General features: G+C 43.1%; 1 long non-coding RNA gene across 1 annotated transcript in view; it reads right to left on the bottom strand.

Moving 5' to 3' along the window:
* Positions 1-9148, bottom strand: part of LOC104962553 (uncharacterized) — a 25553-nt gene extending 16405 nt beyond the window's left edge. The window contains exons 1-2 of the long non-coding RNA XR_800219.1: positions 9138-9148; positions 8257-8260 (exon numbers count right to left, since the gene is read on the bottom strand). This is a non-coding gene — a long non-coding RNA (uncharacterized lncRNA). The remainder of the gene's footprint in view (positions 1-8256; positions 8261-9137) is intronic.
* Positions 9149-17075: the final 7927 nt, after the last annotated feature.

Raw genomic sequence — 17075 nt, 5'->3', positions numbered from 1 at the left:
CTTGTACTTGAGTAAAAGACGAAGTACTTCTACTTTTACTCAAGAACAAGATCTGAGTACTTCTACTTTCACTCAAGTACAAGACCTGAGAACTTCTACTTTTACTCAAGAACAAGATCTGAGTACTTCTACTTTTACTCAAGAACAAGATCTGAGTACTTCTACTTTTACTTTAGTACAAGATCTGAGTACTTCTACTTTTACTCAAGTACAAGATCTGAGTACTTCTACTTTCACTCAAGTACAAGATCAGAGTACTTCTTCCTCCTCTGAGCCTACATAATCAAATATGAGTTTTTGCCATGAAGTACTTCGTAAAATATATCATTAAAAACACACACAAAGACAGGACAGTGAGGAAGGAGTGCACACACAGGTTGTTGACATGCCTCCTAAACTGAATTATAAGACCTGCACCTTTTATATATTCAAATATATTACATAATATAATTAAATCAGTCAGTGTTGACAATGATAATACCCACCATACCATCTTCCTGTAGATTTTAAAAGCAGGTAGAGGTGGAGCGCAGGAGGGAGCGGTAAAGGGGGAGTATGATGAGGAGGAGAGGAGCCAAAAGAAGGAACAACTTACTGTAATCATAGTCATGTTCAATCAGACACCTGCTATTAAGTTGATAAATACACTTTTCCCAGTGTGAGTCCGGATACACTGAGTACCCCTAAGGCACTGTTCTGCTCTTTAACTACCTCCTCCGCCTGGCTTCTTCACTCTCTTCCCATTAACTCGCATTTCACCCAGTCTCACAAGATGTCCCGAAATCCATCCCTTACAGGGCGCCGTGTGATTGACTAAATGCCGTACTCGACGGTGAGAACATATTTGGTGAGTGCCGTCTCCGAGTGAAAGGGTTAGGGATTCAGGGACATTTTTAGTCCATTAGTAAGTACTACTTTGTCCTTTTTTCCCTTTCGTGCTTACGGTAATAAGAAAAAATGGGAGCGGGAGTGTGTGTGTGTGTGTGTTGCGGGGGGAGGTTGTTGAGCTGGGAGGGTGCACAGACAAAGCTTGCCTCCTTAATCTCTCGTCTCGCCTTTTCAGCTCCAGTCGGTGCCCACATGCTGGTGCCGGGGCCAAGAGGAGGCCCCCTGCAGAGAGTCTTACTCAGCACGGTGTCATGGCCGCCACGACACCTGATAAGCATTAAGTACAGGCTGTGATACCTAAGTGTTATTATTGTTGTTTATTTATTCTATGTGCCCTTAGTGTTTTACAGTCACTACAGCTCGTCTGCAGTCAGATGAAGCAGCCGTGTGCATGTCCTTAGGATGATTTAAATAGGCCAATAAGCTTGTTTGTGAATCGCACACCTGAAGTTGTACCATACACAAAATAACTTGTAGTGTTTTTGGAGCTCCTGGCAAATATTACACCCCTGAGAGTCTGCCTCGGGCGTGATCACAGTCCGAGGGGCTTTAAATCTGTTCAATAACAAGAGCACCATTTGCAAGCATCTAATTTTCTAAATAAAGTCTCGTAAAAACATCTTTAAATCTAATTCCTCCCTCAGTAAATAAGCGTCCTATGATCAGCAGTGGATCAATGTTATAGTTGGGTTGTCCAAACTCCTTGCACTAATATTATGAATGTTCCAAAGAATGAGCAAAACAAGCAGCGTGGTTTAAAAGCAGCCAGACTTCCCAACGTTATTGAAATCCAAACTCTCTTTGAAACGTGAATATCCTGTGTACATTGTCCCCCGAAAAATATTTTCCCTAAGTTCCCCCGAGCCTCAAAAGAAAATTCATAACTTTGCGGTCAAAGTTCAAAACCATCCCCGGCTCGAACATCTTTAAAAAAAAAAAAGAAAGTGGCATACACAATTCCCCCCCCTCTTAAAACTGCACATGTCACTGATTGAGTTGCAAACGGGCTGGGAAGAGATGCGTCGGAGGGGGGTCTTTCTCTCCGTGTCTCTCTCCCATCCCTCTCTCTATCTATCGGCTGAGTGGAATTCATCATCTGTTGCGAGGGCGCGGCGCATGATAAGCATGCCGGGCCGCTATATCACCGGGAGTGAATGAACGACCTCACTTTGACCCGACCAGGGGAGGAAAACACATGTTCTGCTGGTCCTGGCTGCCCGGCTACCTGCAGAGAGGGTTGGGAATTCCTCCAGCAGGAGGGATGGAGGAGGAGGAGGAGGAGGAGAGTCGGTCTCCATGTGTCTGTGTCACATTCATTTAGAGAGGATGTTTGCATATTGTCCCTTTGTAAGACTTGGGGTGTTTCAAGGGTCAAATATCTTAAGATAGTTCAAAGTTAGGAGATGAATTTGGGTGAGAAATCAAAAAACAAAAAGGAAGTTGGCGTTCCCTTGAACTTGTAACAATGTGTGAGAGTGTTAACCTCCAACAGTAGACTAATAGACGTTTAACATGTCGTTATAAAGTCTATATCTGCTCTCACTCCAGTACTGAGCGTCCTGCAGCGTGCTCTATGGCTTCCTATTGTTTTTTTATGACGTGTAAAACATTTCCCCACTCAAATCCACGGGGAATGGGAACTCTCTGTCCACCATCAATCCAGAATCGGTTCCCATACTTTCTCCACCCGTGTTCCAATGAAACGCAGATCTGGGTTTCATTACGGCGACTCCATATGTTTGCGTGTATCGTTTGCGTGTCAGCTACACTTAAACCTAAGGCTATCCAGGGTGCATATATGTGCACCCTGGTTGCCGCACACGTGCATGCAGTCTCTGCTCGTGTTGCAATGCGTGTGTACGTGGTAGCGTGGCATTTTGTGAGTGTTTCACGCACACCGAGAGGCGCTGTTAGCAGCACCACCGGAGCTCATAAAGCGCTGCTACCCGACTGTGTTTCAGTGTCAGACTGTTACAAACCGTGGAGCCTCGTGTCTGGACATGGAGCCGGAGAATGTGCAGGAGCCGGCATGTGGCAGCGGGGGTATGGATGGCTGCGGGAGGGCGTGGTCAGCGGGTAAAAAGAGGCCGGTTCCTGTTGCCGGGCTGTGGGATGAACGGTGGAAAAGAGAGGCTGCTGGAGGAGGTCCACGGCGCCCCTTTATTTACTTTGACCCCAGGTCTGCGGGGGGCCGGGNCCCCCCCCCTGTCTCCAGTTAGATATATGTGTGTGTTTGGGGCCTTTCATGCTCCTCTTCTCTGCTCTCAGCTGAAATAAGGTGTGGACGAGAGTCTGAAAAACCTTCCTCCCAATGTTTCCGCACATGGAGAGTATTCTTTGTACAGATCGGTAAATGATTGTATTAGGGTGTAACATATGCTGCAAAGTACTGTACACCACAATAGTAAGTTGTATCACATTTAAATATATTAATTTAAGCTCACTGTATCTTTTTATTAAGAAAAGTATCTTTGTTTCTCAAAACACACATTCTTTTTCTTGTTGCCTTTCTCCACGCACCAATATATGATTTATTTTAAATCTTATCTAAAATAGCTCGGGGGGGTTATTCTTAGACAAATTAATTCCTCCGTCACAAGCAACAAGACGCATTAAACTTTAATCTTAAATAAACGTGACACGTGTTATTTGAGGATGCAATTTTATAAATGCGTAGAACTAATTGGTAAATTATGCACAGGCCTCATCAATCGCTTCCTTAATAAAATCACAATTAGAAGCAGAAATGGAGGATGATAAGGGGGAAAGGAGAAAGAGCAGTGGCTCTTAAGATGTTAATTATTCTAATGAGGCAGAGTGTACCTGCCTGATGTCAATGTCATCTCAGTAGTAATTATTACCATGGTAATGCTATTGCCATGGTGAATCAGAGTGTGATTTATTTAGTTAAAGCAATTAGGCCATCTGATTAGAAATACAAACATTAATGCAAATTTAAGCAGATTTTTCACTTTTATTGGCCCTTTTCTATTTTTTAGTGCACATTCCTCTCAGCCACCTTTGACACGACCCTCCGCAGTCCCAGCCTTAACGGCGGCATTTAAATATTTCAATTAGAAAACAGCACATTTGGGCTTTTTTAGATTGTTATTGTCAAAGAGAGGCTCAGGGAAATAAATGAAGAGAAATCCGTACCTGGAAGCAATCATCTCGGATCTGCATTTAATGGAAAACCAATTCTAGTAGTATTATTTAAATACATACATATATCTTCACCCTGCAGGGTTAGCCTAATGTTGACATCATGCACTTCTCAGTATCGAGGGATTCGGAGTGGAGGAGTCTTGTTTAGCGAGGGGACGGTTAATTGATTGTCAAATCATGTTTTAGTGTGGAGGGTAACTGAGATCACTCCGGGGCAAATATGTCCCGGGTAACGCGGTGCCCTCCTGCCCGGAGAGCGCAGCGGAGTCAGCCGCCGCACAGTGGCAGCGCTCAAAGTGTCACCCCGAGATGACAGTCATATTCCATTACAGCTATCGCTCAATATCCTCACGCAGGGCAAATTATAGCATTTCAACAGAGCAGAAAGTAACAAAGGAAAAGCCATATGGATGTAGAATAAACTGGAATTAATTTGCATGGACTTCATAACCCTGTGTGGATTTTATCTTGATTTCACGGTTGCATTTACACTCTACTAGGAATAAAAGGGGGGTTGGGGGGAGTTCAAAAATCAGAAAATAGACATGTTTTGTGTCGAGAGTCACATGCTGGGACATATTGAATGACCATTACTCCGCTGAACACCGCTTTGCCATTGAAAGCTGACGCCAGTGACCAAATCCATCCAATTCCAGTGGTTGTGAGCACCCAGGAAGCATTGGACTTCTATGGGGACGCGAATGAAGCTGCTGGGCATCCGGTGAATTTCAGCTCCATCTTGTTTCTCGCCGAAAGGCTCCGGCGTGGGCCTGCGGTTGCCAGGCGCCTCCTGAGGTGACTCTATCAGAGCCAGTCAAGCCTGAAATCAATCACTCACACCCATCAAAGGCTGCCCTGCACCGCCATTGTGACGGAGCCATCTGGGCCCCTGCACACTGTCTACATTTATCTCCAGGAACTATATGTGCATTCCTGCTCGGTGTGTGTGTATATCTGTGTGTTTGCTTTGTGATTGCAGTGATAGAGAGCATTATCAGGTATGGTATCCTCACAGTGAAGCTCAAATCAAAGATGGCTCGCCTGCTACAGACTGCCATGAACATTAAGGGGGTTCAAAACAACATACATCCCTCCAAAACCAGTCATTAGACGGGCACCAAAGATGACATCCTCCACCCAGAGATCCAGCTCTTACCTCTGGTAGATGTCCCTCAAAGCAGGCCAAACCAGTACAAACACTCTTTCATGACCATTCAACTTCTCAACATACTAGTTTAAATGTTTGCCATTGGGGTTTGTGCAATAGTGCACCAGTTTCACTATGTGCAAACTGTGTACATGTAGTACATTTCAGTAAATGTCCTAGCCATGACAATATCGTATCGTAAATGAACAAATAGTAGAACTGAATGCAGGAGGAAGCAGTGGCATGCATCCATCACATGCTCCACCTGTCCTCTACATGATTCTCCTGCACGGCATCATCTGCTCGGACTAGTGTTCCTGAGCGGAGGTCTTCCTCCTTTGGCCCCTGCTCTCTGGTCAGTCTCTACTCTCAGTGCTGAGTGCTAACTGCCCAGCACTGGCAGCAGGTGTGTGTGTGTGTGTGTGTGTGTGTGTGTGTGTGTGTGTGTGTGTGTGTGTGTGTGTGTGTGTGTGTGTGTGTGTGTGTGTGTGTGTGTGTGTGTGTGCTGCCATTGGAGGGCAGTAGAGCACCAGCACATCCATCTCTATCAAAGTGGACCCTGCAGCCCCCAGAGAGTGTAAAGCAGTACTTAGAGGCATGTTGGGGGCTCGGAGACAGGCGGGGGAAATGTGGACAGGTCAGGCAGTGCTGGACTCCAGCGGCTCCATGTTCACTATACCAGCTATATATATAGAAGGGGGGAAATAAATACACAACACAGGTATTAAAGGAACGCCTCTAAACAATATCTGGAGAAAATAGTGGCAATTAATGCTGCTAAAAACAGACTAATTTACATAATATTAGCATTTAGCCATAGGCTGCATATGTTAACGTATGTGTAATAATATCATCATACTGTTTATAATTGTCATCAATATATGCAAATTTAAAGAAGCTGTCACAAAACATGATTTAATTTCTCTCTTAACTCTGAGGTTTTAAAGCATATCCCTCTTCATCGTAAAGTTATAATTTATTTCCTTTTAAAGCAAATAACTGTCAGTTCTGCAGAAGGACATGTAAGGTCAGCTCAGCCACTCACATCGATACGGTCGTCTAAAAGCCTTTTAGTAAGAGAGAAAGTCAGAGGTACTTCTACCATTTGTGCCTGGACATACACCCTGTAATCCCTTCTTCAATACTAGTTCAATACTGTAAGGATATGGCGGCAATATCCATCAGCCTCACTGCCGCATGTATTATTCAACTCCCCTCATATGCATTTGGCCGGTAATCTACCTTAATTTAAAATGAACCTTAAACCCCCATTCATACTTTAATACAGACACACTGTTATGTGAGACTGAAACTCATTCTTTGAATCTCCAATAGCTGTTAGAAATGTAATAAGACAAATTATGCATTTACTTCTTCAAAGTCATTTAAAAGTTTGTCGTTTTTTGCCCTTTATGCTTGACATTTCTGTGTGAGATGAAGACTTTTCAGGTCAGAATAATATGCATGTATTTCAATAATGTTTACTACTTATTCCTGCAAAAAAATACTTTTATTAAAGGCCATTAATTGTGGTCCAAAAAATATGTATTTCTTATGCAGCTTTCTCGTTTAAACAGCATTTTTAAGCTATAACACGTTTTTACAGATTGCTTATTTAATTGCTGCTTTCAAATATTAAAAGAAAGCACATTTACAAAAACATTTAACATGATTGGATTAAATCAGAATAACTATCAGTACATGTGAGTGAGCATTCAAGATGGATTTATATGAAAACAGAAATTTAACAACCTCACATCTAGCACATTTTCCTACATTTAAGTACCTCTCAGTTCAAACAAACCACGCTGCAAACTTTCCTCTCAGGAAGAAAACACATGTTCCCTGTTTTCTGCTTTCACATTAACGTCCATGTTCTCTCCGTGCCATTTAGTCGCAGAGCTGGGATGCCCCGGTCCCGAGTGCAATGTCCCAGACCTTGGCCGGCTCTTTTATGTAAACACAAACTCCTCGCTGTGAAGGGGTCCCATAGTTAAGAATTCCACTTAGAGAGCACGCTGCCGCGATACGGCACTCTCATGTTCCTGCTCCACGCTTTACAGCCCCTTCATGTAGCTCTAAATGGAGACCCAATACCCCAAAGGCTGGGTATAAGTACAAACAATTCAACACAAAGTTTGTATCATTTTATTCATTTGTAAAAAAAATGTCAAAATCGATTTGTAGATGCAGCTAAATGGAAATGGAAAAACTGTTGACCAAAATGTGAACAAGTATGTATAAAAAAACTGAATCTGAAATAAAAATGTATTCAAACCATGAATAAAAACACATTAGATTACAAATACATAGTCAATATTTAACTCTAGTTCTTATTTGACTACATACAACTAGGAAATATCAACAAGAGAGATTATATCGCGTTTAAACTGTGTATATAAATTAATTTAAAATGTGTGTATTCACATCTTTAATGTCTGCTCTGTCAAATATTCCCATGTGTTGAATATGCACATTTTTAATTCCACTTACGTCACAGCAAATTACAACACATCTCAGTAAATCTATCCATTTTATTTTGCTGGATCTTGCAACTTAAATATATATTAATAATATATCTTTCACTCTTATGCTTTTAGTTTGATCTGCAGAGTAGTTTTGTGTCTTTGTCAGGGTGTGTTGTGTGATAGACTCTGTGCCAGCTTCAGCAGGAGACAGAACTTTGCATGATGACGGCAGCATTTTCCAAAACATGTTTACAAGTGCCAGAGGGCGAAAAAGGACCTTTTTATTTCCCTCCTGCTAATTGTTTGATTTCCTGTTGCCGCTGGAGAGCTGGGGGACTGTGGGGGAACAGAAGAGGGTCCAGGTAGGCACAGGAGCTTCACACACTCTCTCTTCGTTTGTCTGAAACGCTGAGATGGCTTCAGGCTAGCTGCTCTCTCTGGAGCTTTGTAGAAATACCACACAGTGACATCTGACGTTGTCTGTCTACTTCCCTTTTTTGTCATCCTGGGCTTTTATACCCCTCCACCATCTCAAGCTGTTACTGACACCTTTGCAGTGCCTGTCAGTGTTTGTTTTGCCGCCCTCACCTCACTAATAAGGGAGGAAATCGCTGAAATGCTTCATCATAAATCTTAGCACGTTTTAGCCTCCATACTGGACTGTCATTGTGTCTATGTGGGGCTTAGTTTGCATAGAGATACGATCCCCTCATCCCAGACTGATCCCAGTTCTCACTCCAGCAGGTGGTGGGCTTTAAAACTTCTTGTTTGTAAGCTGCCGTGGGAGAGATGACACATTTACGAGGAGCAGCGCAGGCCAAACAGTCAGGGAAGATTCCCCGCTCGTGGCGTGCAGCGCTGTGCAATGCATTGTGGGCCACATAGTGCGCTGGACTCACCTACCACTGTTCACCCACACAGGGCTATTCTCATGTAGATGTATGTTAATCAGGACACAAGGAGATTGTTTTAATCGGATTGTTGGTTTTTGCTTTGTTTTGCTCTGCCTCCAGAACATGGGAGTGCATCAGGGACAGAAAGCACCATTGTCAGGCGGCAGTAAGCCAGTAATTCCTGGCGCAGCTTTTTGACGTTAGCACAATCCCGCAGACAGACAGATTCTCTGCGGGGACCTCCACGGTAATCGGGCTTCTGTGCAATCTCACCCTTGAACCTGGGTGCTGTCCCTTTGAATTAACTTTAGGAGAGGCGGCAAAGTTTGGGCTGCTCTATCTCACGCTATGGAAAAGGAGCCATGAAAGGGCAGAGGTGAGGAAGTTATGAAAAGTGATTGTTTTCTGGCTCAAATTAAGATCCATCACACTGTATTTGTAGCACTATCGTACAAAAAAGGTGACACAAAGTGATTCACAAAACCAAACAATACTACCCCCCCTTCCCAGATAATAAATACCAAGGAACAGATCACTTCCTGATTGATTCAAACACCTAAAGTCAATACAAGGCACAAGTTAACATCCAATCAAAACACAACTGTTTAACAGCATTATTAAGATGCCACTTTAGGATAATTGTCACAATGACTTCCTAAACGAGACATTAAAGCCTAAAGCAAACTCCAGACACATACTGTTGGAGCAGGGCGGCTCAAATAATGCTTAATAACCTAAATGTGTGTTTGCATCATAATAAAATGCTATAATAACACAGATTTAAGTAGATTAAACCCCAAAGTTAATATACATTTTGTGAAATTGCATTACAGCATCATATGTGGTTGTGGGGGGGGGCTGTCAGTGACTGACTTGTGTCGGCGCCTTGGGTTTTGTGACGGATGCCCGTGCCAGTGCGTCTCCGGCTGCCAGCAGGCCTTTAATCCCTCCTAATGGGGGTTGTCATCTCACCGCTAATTTAAATGCTCCAACCACGGAGCTCCCCCACCTGGCTGAGCTAATCCCAGTGCGAAGGGCCCCTTCCCCACAGCTAGCCTCCTCGTTCTGGGGCCCAGGGGCCCGGGGGCCTCGCCACCCTCCTACACAACAACAGCATCTTTCAATCATCTCTCCCTGATTGTATTAATCTTATCTGTGTTTAATTACATTTTTTAAGATTATTGCTGTATGCCATCTTTGCACACTGTGGGGGCCGCAGAGGGCTGCTCATTTCACATGCATTTTCATTTGGGCACAAATCCCCATCAAAGACTGCCAGAAATTATAGGAGAGCCATTTTTTTTCATGGTTGGGGGAGTTTGTAAACTTGTTCCTATAGCCGGAAGTCATGCGGTGTAGCGTCTGGAGGGCATTGTCTTGGACATACAAATACTTCACAGGTATTACATTTAATATACATAAAGATCTATTGGTTCTAAAGCTATTCACATCCTAAATAAAGTAAATAGTGTTACAATAGTCCATCATGATATAGTCCTGAATGTGCATGTATCAGAACAATGTGCTTCACCAGTGTGTCCGCGGGGTCTTAAAAAGTATTACAAGTTTTTAAATCAATTTAGCGAAAATTAAGGCTATTAAAAAGTATTAAAGGGCATTTTCCAAGGTGTTACATTTTGTAGCTTGTTTTCAATAAGTACATAAATGGTCCAAAGAGGTTGTATTCTACAGTCTGCCTGAATGTAATCATTGCGTAGGTGTGTAGTGTGATTCTGTGTAGTTTATTTATGGCATCCTGTTGGAGTTGACGTCATCTGAACAGGACATCGCGCTCTCACTGCTTGATGCCCGTTTACGCCGGTTGTTAAGCAACATCGTTATGGGGAAATGCAAGTCTGCGTCCAAATGGTTGGAAGATAAGGAGGAAGGACAATCAATACTGTGAATAAGTGTGTCGCCAAGGTAACCGATTAAAACTCAAAGTGGCGATGAGGTCTTAAAATGTATGGGAAGGGTCTTAGAAAAGGTCTTCAAAGGGATTAAGTTTGACTTCAGGACTCCTGCATATACCCTGTTTAAGTAAGAAAAGTATAAATATCTGTAATCAAGATATTTGGCCCTTTAATATTTATGCATTGTGGAGATGGCTTTTCAGAGGCAATTTTAATTATATATATATATAATATACTTCATTATAATAATGTTAGATTATTCAGTAACAGTGTTACATTTCATAAACTCATACAGATATGTTTTTTTTGTACAATACATGTTATTTATGGGAAAATGTCACATTCATAAGAAGGAAACCACATCGTGCACACTTAGCTAGAATTAAAGCAAAATGACACCACCTTTAAAAATAGTAGGAATAAGAAAGGATTCGAGAACATTTTAATCAGAATTATTACCTTTCTTTTGTTATTTTATTCATTTCTTCTTTGATAATATCATTTTTTGTTTGTTTTAAGTTTACCTGTATACCCCCCATTAGTATGTATATCATGTAGGAATTTCTTTAGATTCAAAAGTCCATATATTCTGTTTTACTTGTCAACTAATACCAAGCAACATCTCAAAAGTTGTAAAATGAAAGCATTTAATCTCCATGTATTATTATGTATGTAGTTTAAGTGCTGTTAGTGACTGCCACCACAAAGTGAGCATGATGCATTCAGGGCCTACATGTCATTCAGGTGCTTTATTAAATATTCAGAGCTCTGTCTTGTACCAACGGTGAGTCATTGTGTGTATTATTTACACCTGGAGAAAGGGGACAGTAGTTAAAGGAAAACAGAAGATCCTACTTTCTGAGGGGGTTAAAGGGCTGCAGGGCGCTGGGGGTTTCTCCAGCAGGTGTGTTTAATTAACCAGCGGCTAATTCTCTCACGTTAGAGCGCCATGCCTCCAGACTTCCTCTTGACATGTCGGTGAAGACGGTCCGGCATTAACGGTAACTAACAGGTGTTTGTGCATCTAGGATTCCTCGTGCCTAATGACGGCTGCCAGTGATTGCAATCAGAGATACGTTGTGATGTTTTACAGGAAAACAATCAGCCATCTGGTCAAATGAGGAGAATTTGTTTGATTGCAAACTCTAGGCAATGGACTTAGACCTATTGATAGAAATGATTGAGTTATGTGTTGTTATAAATAACTAGTAACACTCACTGATGCAGTTTACCACATCTGAGGTTGTTGTAGCAGATTATTTACACACAGTAGCTTTGAAATCTGCCTTCAAACTAGCACATTCATCTGTAATGGTGTTATGCTGTGACTGTAAGGCTTGTAGCAATCAGCAGGACCTAGTGTACCACTTTAATATGGAAAGGGGGGGTGACGGCGGGCACACACAGAGCCTGTTGATGATGGTTTTTTTACGTGCATATTTGTGGCTGTGATCTGAGCTTGAATGGGTTTTTTTCTTGCGTTAAATGCTGGTGTAAATACATGGAGACGAGGGCCGGAGGGCGTCTGTTTAGAAGCTCTCTGAACCCGGGATCCACCGCCCGACAGGGGGCCGCGCAGATAATTATTAAAACATTTTTTTTTTAAAAGATTGGATGTTCAAAAGGTGCTGCACCTGAAAAGAAGTGACACCGAGCGCGGCTACATCACATAAGATTACATGCACATTATTGTTAACGCTTCAAGTGGTGCTGTAAAATAAATGTGACGGAAAGCTTCGGCTCATTTGAATAATTTCCAGAGTGTGAAGACAGATATGAGGCTTGTTCCAAACGGGACAAAGGGATGAGACTTGGCAGCACATGAAGATCGTTTGACTTCAATCATCCCCGTTTAATCACAGAGCAGAAACCTGTGATTTCAGATGTTCACGTGCATTTGATCCGTAGATGTGTGTGTTCTTGTTAAGTGGCTGTGCTATCAAAGGTAGTCGTCTCCAGCACTGATTGGGCAAACCATCCCCACACCTCAGCCCACGAGTCCACGTTAATATCATTGTTCTGGAGGTCCACAAACTCGTGTTGGGTAAATCTCTCCGCGCTCACAGGGTCTTTGTAGCCGTCGCGGATCAGATCACTTCTGAAGCTCCATTACCAGCCGTGATGCCCTAACACTGGAAGACGAGCCCTATAATGAGTCCCTCCAACAAAGAGCCACTGATAAAAGGATTAACTAATTAAATTAACAGAGTAAAGTACTTTATAACTGTTAATTATGTGGTTCCCTTGGCTGCTCTGGGCCACTAGCACCCTTTGTTTGGAAAGCCCCTTGTCTGTACTAATTGACCTCTGGGGAGCTTTTGGTGTGTGTGTGTGTGTGTGTGTGTGTGTGTGTGTGTGTGTGTGTGTGTGTGTGTGTGTGTGTGTGTGTGTGTGTGTGTGTGTGTGTGTGTGTGTGTGTGTGTGTGTGTGTGTGTGTGTGTGTTGGAGGGTGCTTTACACAATCAAATGGCACGTATAAACAAACTGACAATTTACTTTGGTGTAGAGTGACACTTTGTAGGACGCGGGGACACTTGTTCAAATGACCTTGAATGCACCACCAGAGAATAGAGCCTCTCTCAAGCATCGGGGCCCCATAGAGGCCTCTGTGAGGGGGGGGCCACTATCTTTCACATTGAGACGACACTCTGAAGTGAAAGCAGACTTAGAGATCACAGAACCAACGCCCAATAGATTGGAGAAACTATTTAAAGCTTTGTTGTTTAAACACCCAGTTTTTTTTGACATCACAACGAGGCTTAAGTAGACACAGAGGTGGAAAGTATTGAAGTACAAATACTTTGTAACTGTACTTAAGTAGATGTATACTTTACATGTTTAGCAGAAATACCTGTACTTTGTACTTCTTACATTTTCAAAACACGCTTTAGTTTTAATCTGCATTTGGTGGCGTAATCATTTTACACCTATTTCAATCTGATGTCATACAGAGAGACGATCAGTGCATGTATGACAGTGACAGTATTACCATTTGAAATAAATACATTTTCTATGAATATAAAGTGAGGTCCAGTTAGCAGCTTGACTCTATAGAACAGTTGTACATCTCAAAGCCCACGAGTATCTGTACTTCTACTCGAGTGAAGGACGCGTGCCCATCATCCTCCCCTCTAATCACATTATTAACCTCCGTGGCTGCAGTCAAAAGGCAGTTAGATGTGACCTTGTCTCCTTTCCCGCTCCACCTTCTCCCAGTCCTTCCTTTAACCCCGTCTCTTCCTCCAACGGGCCACCAAAATCCTAATGACGTCCTTGACAAGTGATCCATCAGTTGGCAATTACAACATCTGTTGCCACGACAAAGATGGCTCCGGCTCTCCCTTTTGGGGCAACTCTTCCCCCTCGATTATGTCTGGGGTTTTGGGGGGGGGGGGATGCAGAGTTGGTGGGGTCGTGTGGGTCTGATGGAGGGGGAGTTGGCCACTTTGTGCAGTAAAAAGGGGCCGCCCCACAACACAGACAGACATGTTGACAGCAAACACAAACATAGCAAAACAAATGGTTCACGCCTACCTCTTTAGATTTCCATTCAAATGCACTCCACAACTCTGTGAAAGTGCTCTATCTTCTATAGAGGGAAGAACCTACCAGCTGCCATCGTCTCTCCTCTCCATAAAGAGGAGCTTTCAGCGGGAACAATGAGAGGGCTTCTCTTGTCTCAGAGTCTCTGTCGCACCGTGTTTCATTTCAATAGCCGTAGATCAAGGCAGAACAACACTCCAGAAGTGGTAGCGCTCATCTGAATCACTTTTGTTAACGTCAGCATTCAAACGCTGACTCAGCAATAACATTCAGCCGTCGGCGTAACATACAGTCTTTAACCAGCGGGCTTCTCATTTATACACACTTTTCAGACCGCTCCCTAATCTGTGAAGGTGTGTTTTGAGGGGAATAAATCCGGTTTCAGGTGGACACATTTGCAGATGATGCCTTTCATGCTGTCTTTTCTGTGGCCCAGTGGGAGGAAGGTGTGGGACTGCGCCTCGCTTTTCTTTGGCCCCTTTAAGTGGAGCACCGGATAGATGGCATGACATCACGGGCCAAGCCGGCAGCACAATGCAAAGGTCATGCGGCCCATTGATCTAGGGGCCCCTGATAGAAACCCCCTGTATTATGGGTCCGCGCACGCGGGGTCTTACACACACTGAGCCATAGAAACAGCCCACAAATGGAGCCTTGTTGTCTTCCCATTCAGGGCCTGCAATCAGCGGATTTACACTTTGATGTGGAGCTGAGGAATAAAGCCCTTTCGAGCACTGACCTTTATCGACTGACGGATTAAAATCCATAGCCCTCTCTCCCTCTCTCTCCAAACTACATATCTAAGTTACAGTCCAGCTAGCCTGCCACTGAAGCGTTTGTAGAGCCAGTCCCTTTCTTTGCCTTTTATTCTCCTCTCTGCTCCCACCCTGACTTTTGTGCCTGTTCACTCACATGAAACAATATTTGTCGGGGACATGGTTAAAGGTTGGACAGGTTTATTCAGAAACCACTGGACAAAACCACAAGTGACAAATCACAGCTACTACAGTGCCTCACAGTGCTTTCTGCTTTGTGGCACAGGTTGATCATTGACTGCTATTTCGTAGAGATGGAACAAAACCATCTTTTTTTTAGGGTGTCGGCAGATTTGTAAGTTACATAGAAGCTTGTCATTTAAGTCAAGGTGACATATTAAGACATTTATAAGGACGTAACATCTTAATGTAAACTCAAACTTGCACTATATGGTCGGTTTATCCAAATAACGCTGCACTTCGTAGGTGAAGTTACAGAGCCTGGCTGTCAGTGGTGATATTACCTCAGTGTGTGGACTCAGATATCATGTTGACAGTGATTACTAAGTTCTACTGTTTCCACTTATTGGATCAATGCATCCTTTTTGTTTTCATAGATGGAAGTGAAAAACACATTTTCTCACAAATACATATGTCTGTTCTTTGCAGTTGTACCTTATGTACGGTAATGGGCTTTTATATGTGGAAGAGTTTCTATTACACTCACTGTGGACCGACCTCACCAACACAGCTTCCATTTAATGCTTCCTAACGCCTGGCTTCCCATCTATTATCTCTAAAAACCATCCCCGATGCCCACTTGGACATTCCTCTCTCTGCTGTTCTCCCCGAGGAGCCAGCTTGAACCAAATTAACAGAAACAGAACCGATCACTCCTGCATCCAGCATGGTTTTGATGGCCCCATTCTGCTTTGTCAGACACCTGCCAAAGCCTGCTGTAATCCACTAAAGAACACTTAACAACAGAGTAATGTCACGCTAGACCAGCGGCTCTGTCTGGTCACTTAAAAGATCTCAAACCCGTATCCACTTAATTCAGCTAGTGCTCCAGGAAGGCCCACCTGAGAATTGTTTGACTGCCTGCAGAGAGTTAACCATCAGCATTAGAGAGCATTACCACCCTGCCACCAAAAAAACACTTATTCCTCACTTGGAAATGCTCCACTACGAGCTTTTCCCAGAGCTCTTGTAAGAGAATGTGCGTTTACTGCCAGCCCACAACGCCAATTTGACCGCTAATTTGCGCGTTGTATTGGAGTATCTGTTACTGTGCGCCTTTGTTAGAAAGTCATTAATGTATTAAACCAAACAGTCATGCTTTAAGCCGTCTTACTGCGAGTTCAGACGGTCTCACAGATCACGAATCCATCCTTTGTTTTCGGCACGCAAACGGTGAAAGGTCTCGGAGCAAAAACAATTACATCACAGCACAACAAGGCTCTGAGTGTAAAACAATGACAAGAGAATTGTGCCTTCAGGCGGAAAACACTTTACACACTGGAGATGGAGGAGCGAGGAGGGGGGGGGGGCAGGGCGGGGGGATTTTCTGGTTGATGAGCATAAGGTACATGGTCCATTCAGACAAATGGAGGGAAACAACAAGGTACACAGAGAGAAAGCCACAAATAAAAAAACAGTCCTATGAAATATTAATGGGATATATTTACTGACAAGCTACCAGCCTCTTCGGGGACTTCGGGGGAGAGAGCTTGTGCTTGACTGGCAAGCACCGGGTGCAGAGGTACATGAACATGACCTGCACACACGGACACAGAAACACACTCATACACACACTTGTGAAATTATGACTGGGCAGACTGTCGTACCTCCGGAGGACGCTGAGAGAGGATTCTGAGAGGGCCAGAGACAGGGCAAAGGTCAACGGATATTTACAAACATACCATACTCCTTTTCTCTTGTCTTGTGCAGTGAAAACAGAGCGATCATTCCAACACATCAGATAGGAAAAGGGGAATTGTAAGCAGCTTGTACTCAGAGGTGGAAGAAGTATTCAGATCTTAAGTAAAAGTAATAATACCACGGTGTAGAAATACTCTGTTACATGTATAAATCCTGCATTCACAATGTGACGTACACAAGTATAAGTATCAAAATCTACTTGATCTAGAAGTACTAATTATCCATTTTTAGAATTATATATATATTATAATTATCACTAGATCATAATTAGCAATGCATACATGTTTATTATTTAGATTTTACCATTTGGAAAGAGTGAGATAACTTAAGTTACTTTTTATACTGCCAGGTCTCTCGCTGTC

The sequence above is a fragment of the Notothenia coriiceps genome, unplaced genomic scaffold (genome assembly GCF_000735185.1).
Source record: "Notothenia coriiceps isolate Sejong01 unplaced genomic scaffold, NC01 NC01_scaffold00034936, whole genome shotgun sequence".
NCBI classification, from domain to species: domain Eukaryota; kingdom Metazoa; phylum Chordata; class Actinopteri; order Perciformes; family Nototheniidae; genus Notothenia; species Notothenia coriiceps.
Note: the sequence above shows the minus strand (reverse complement) of the source record. Positions and strands in the feature narration are given on the sequence as shown.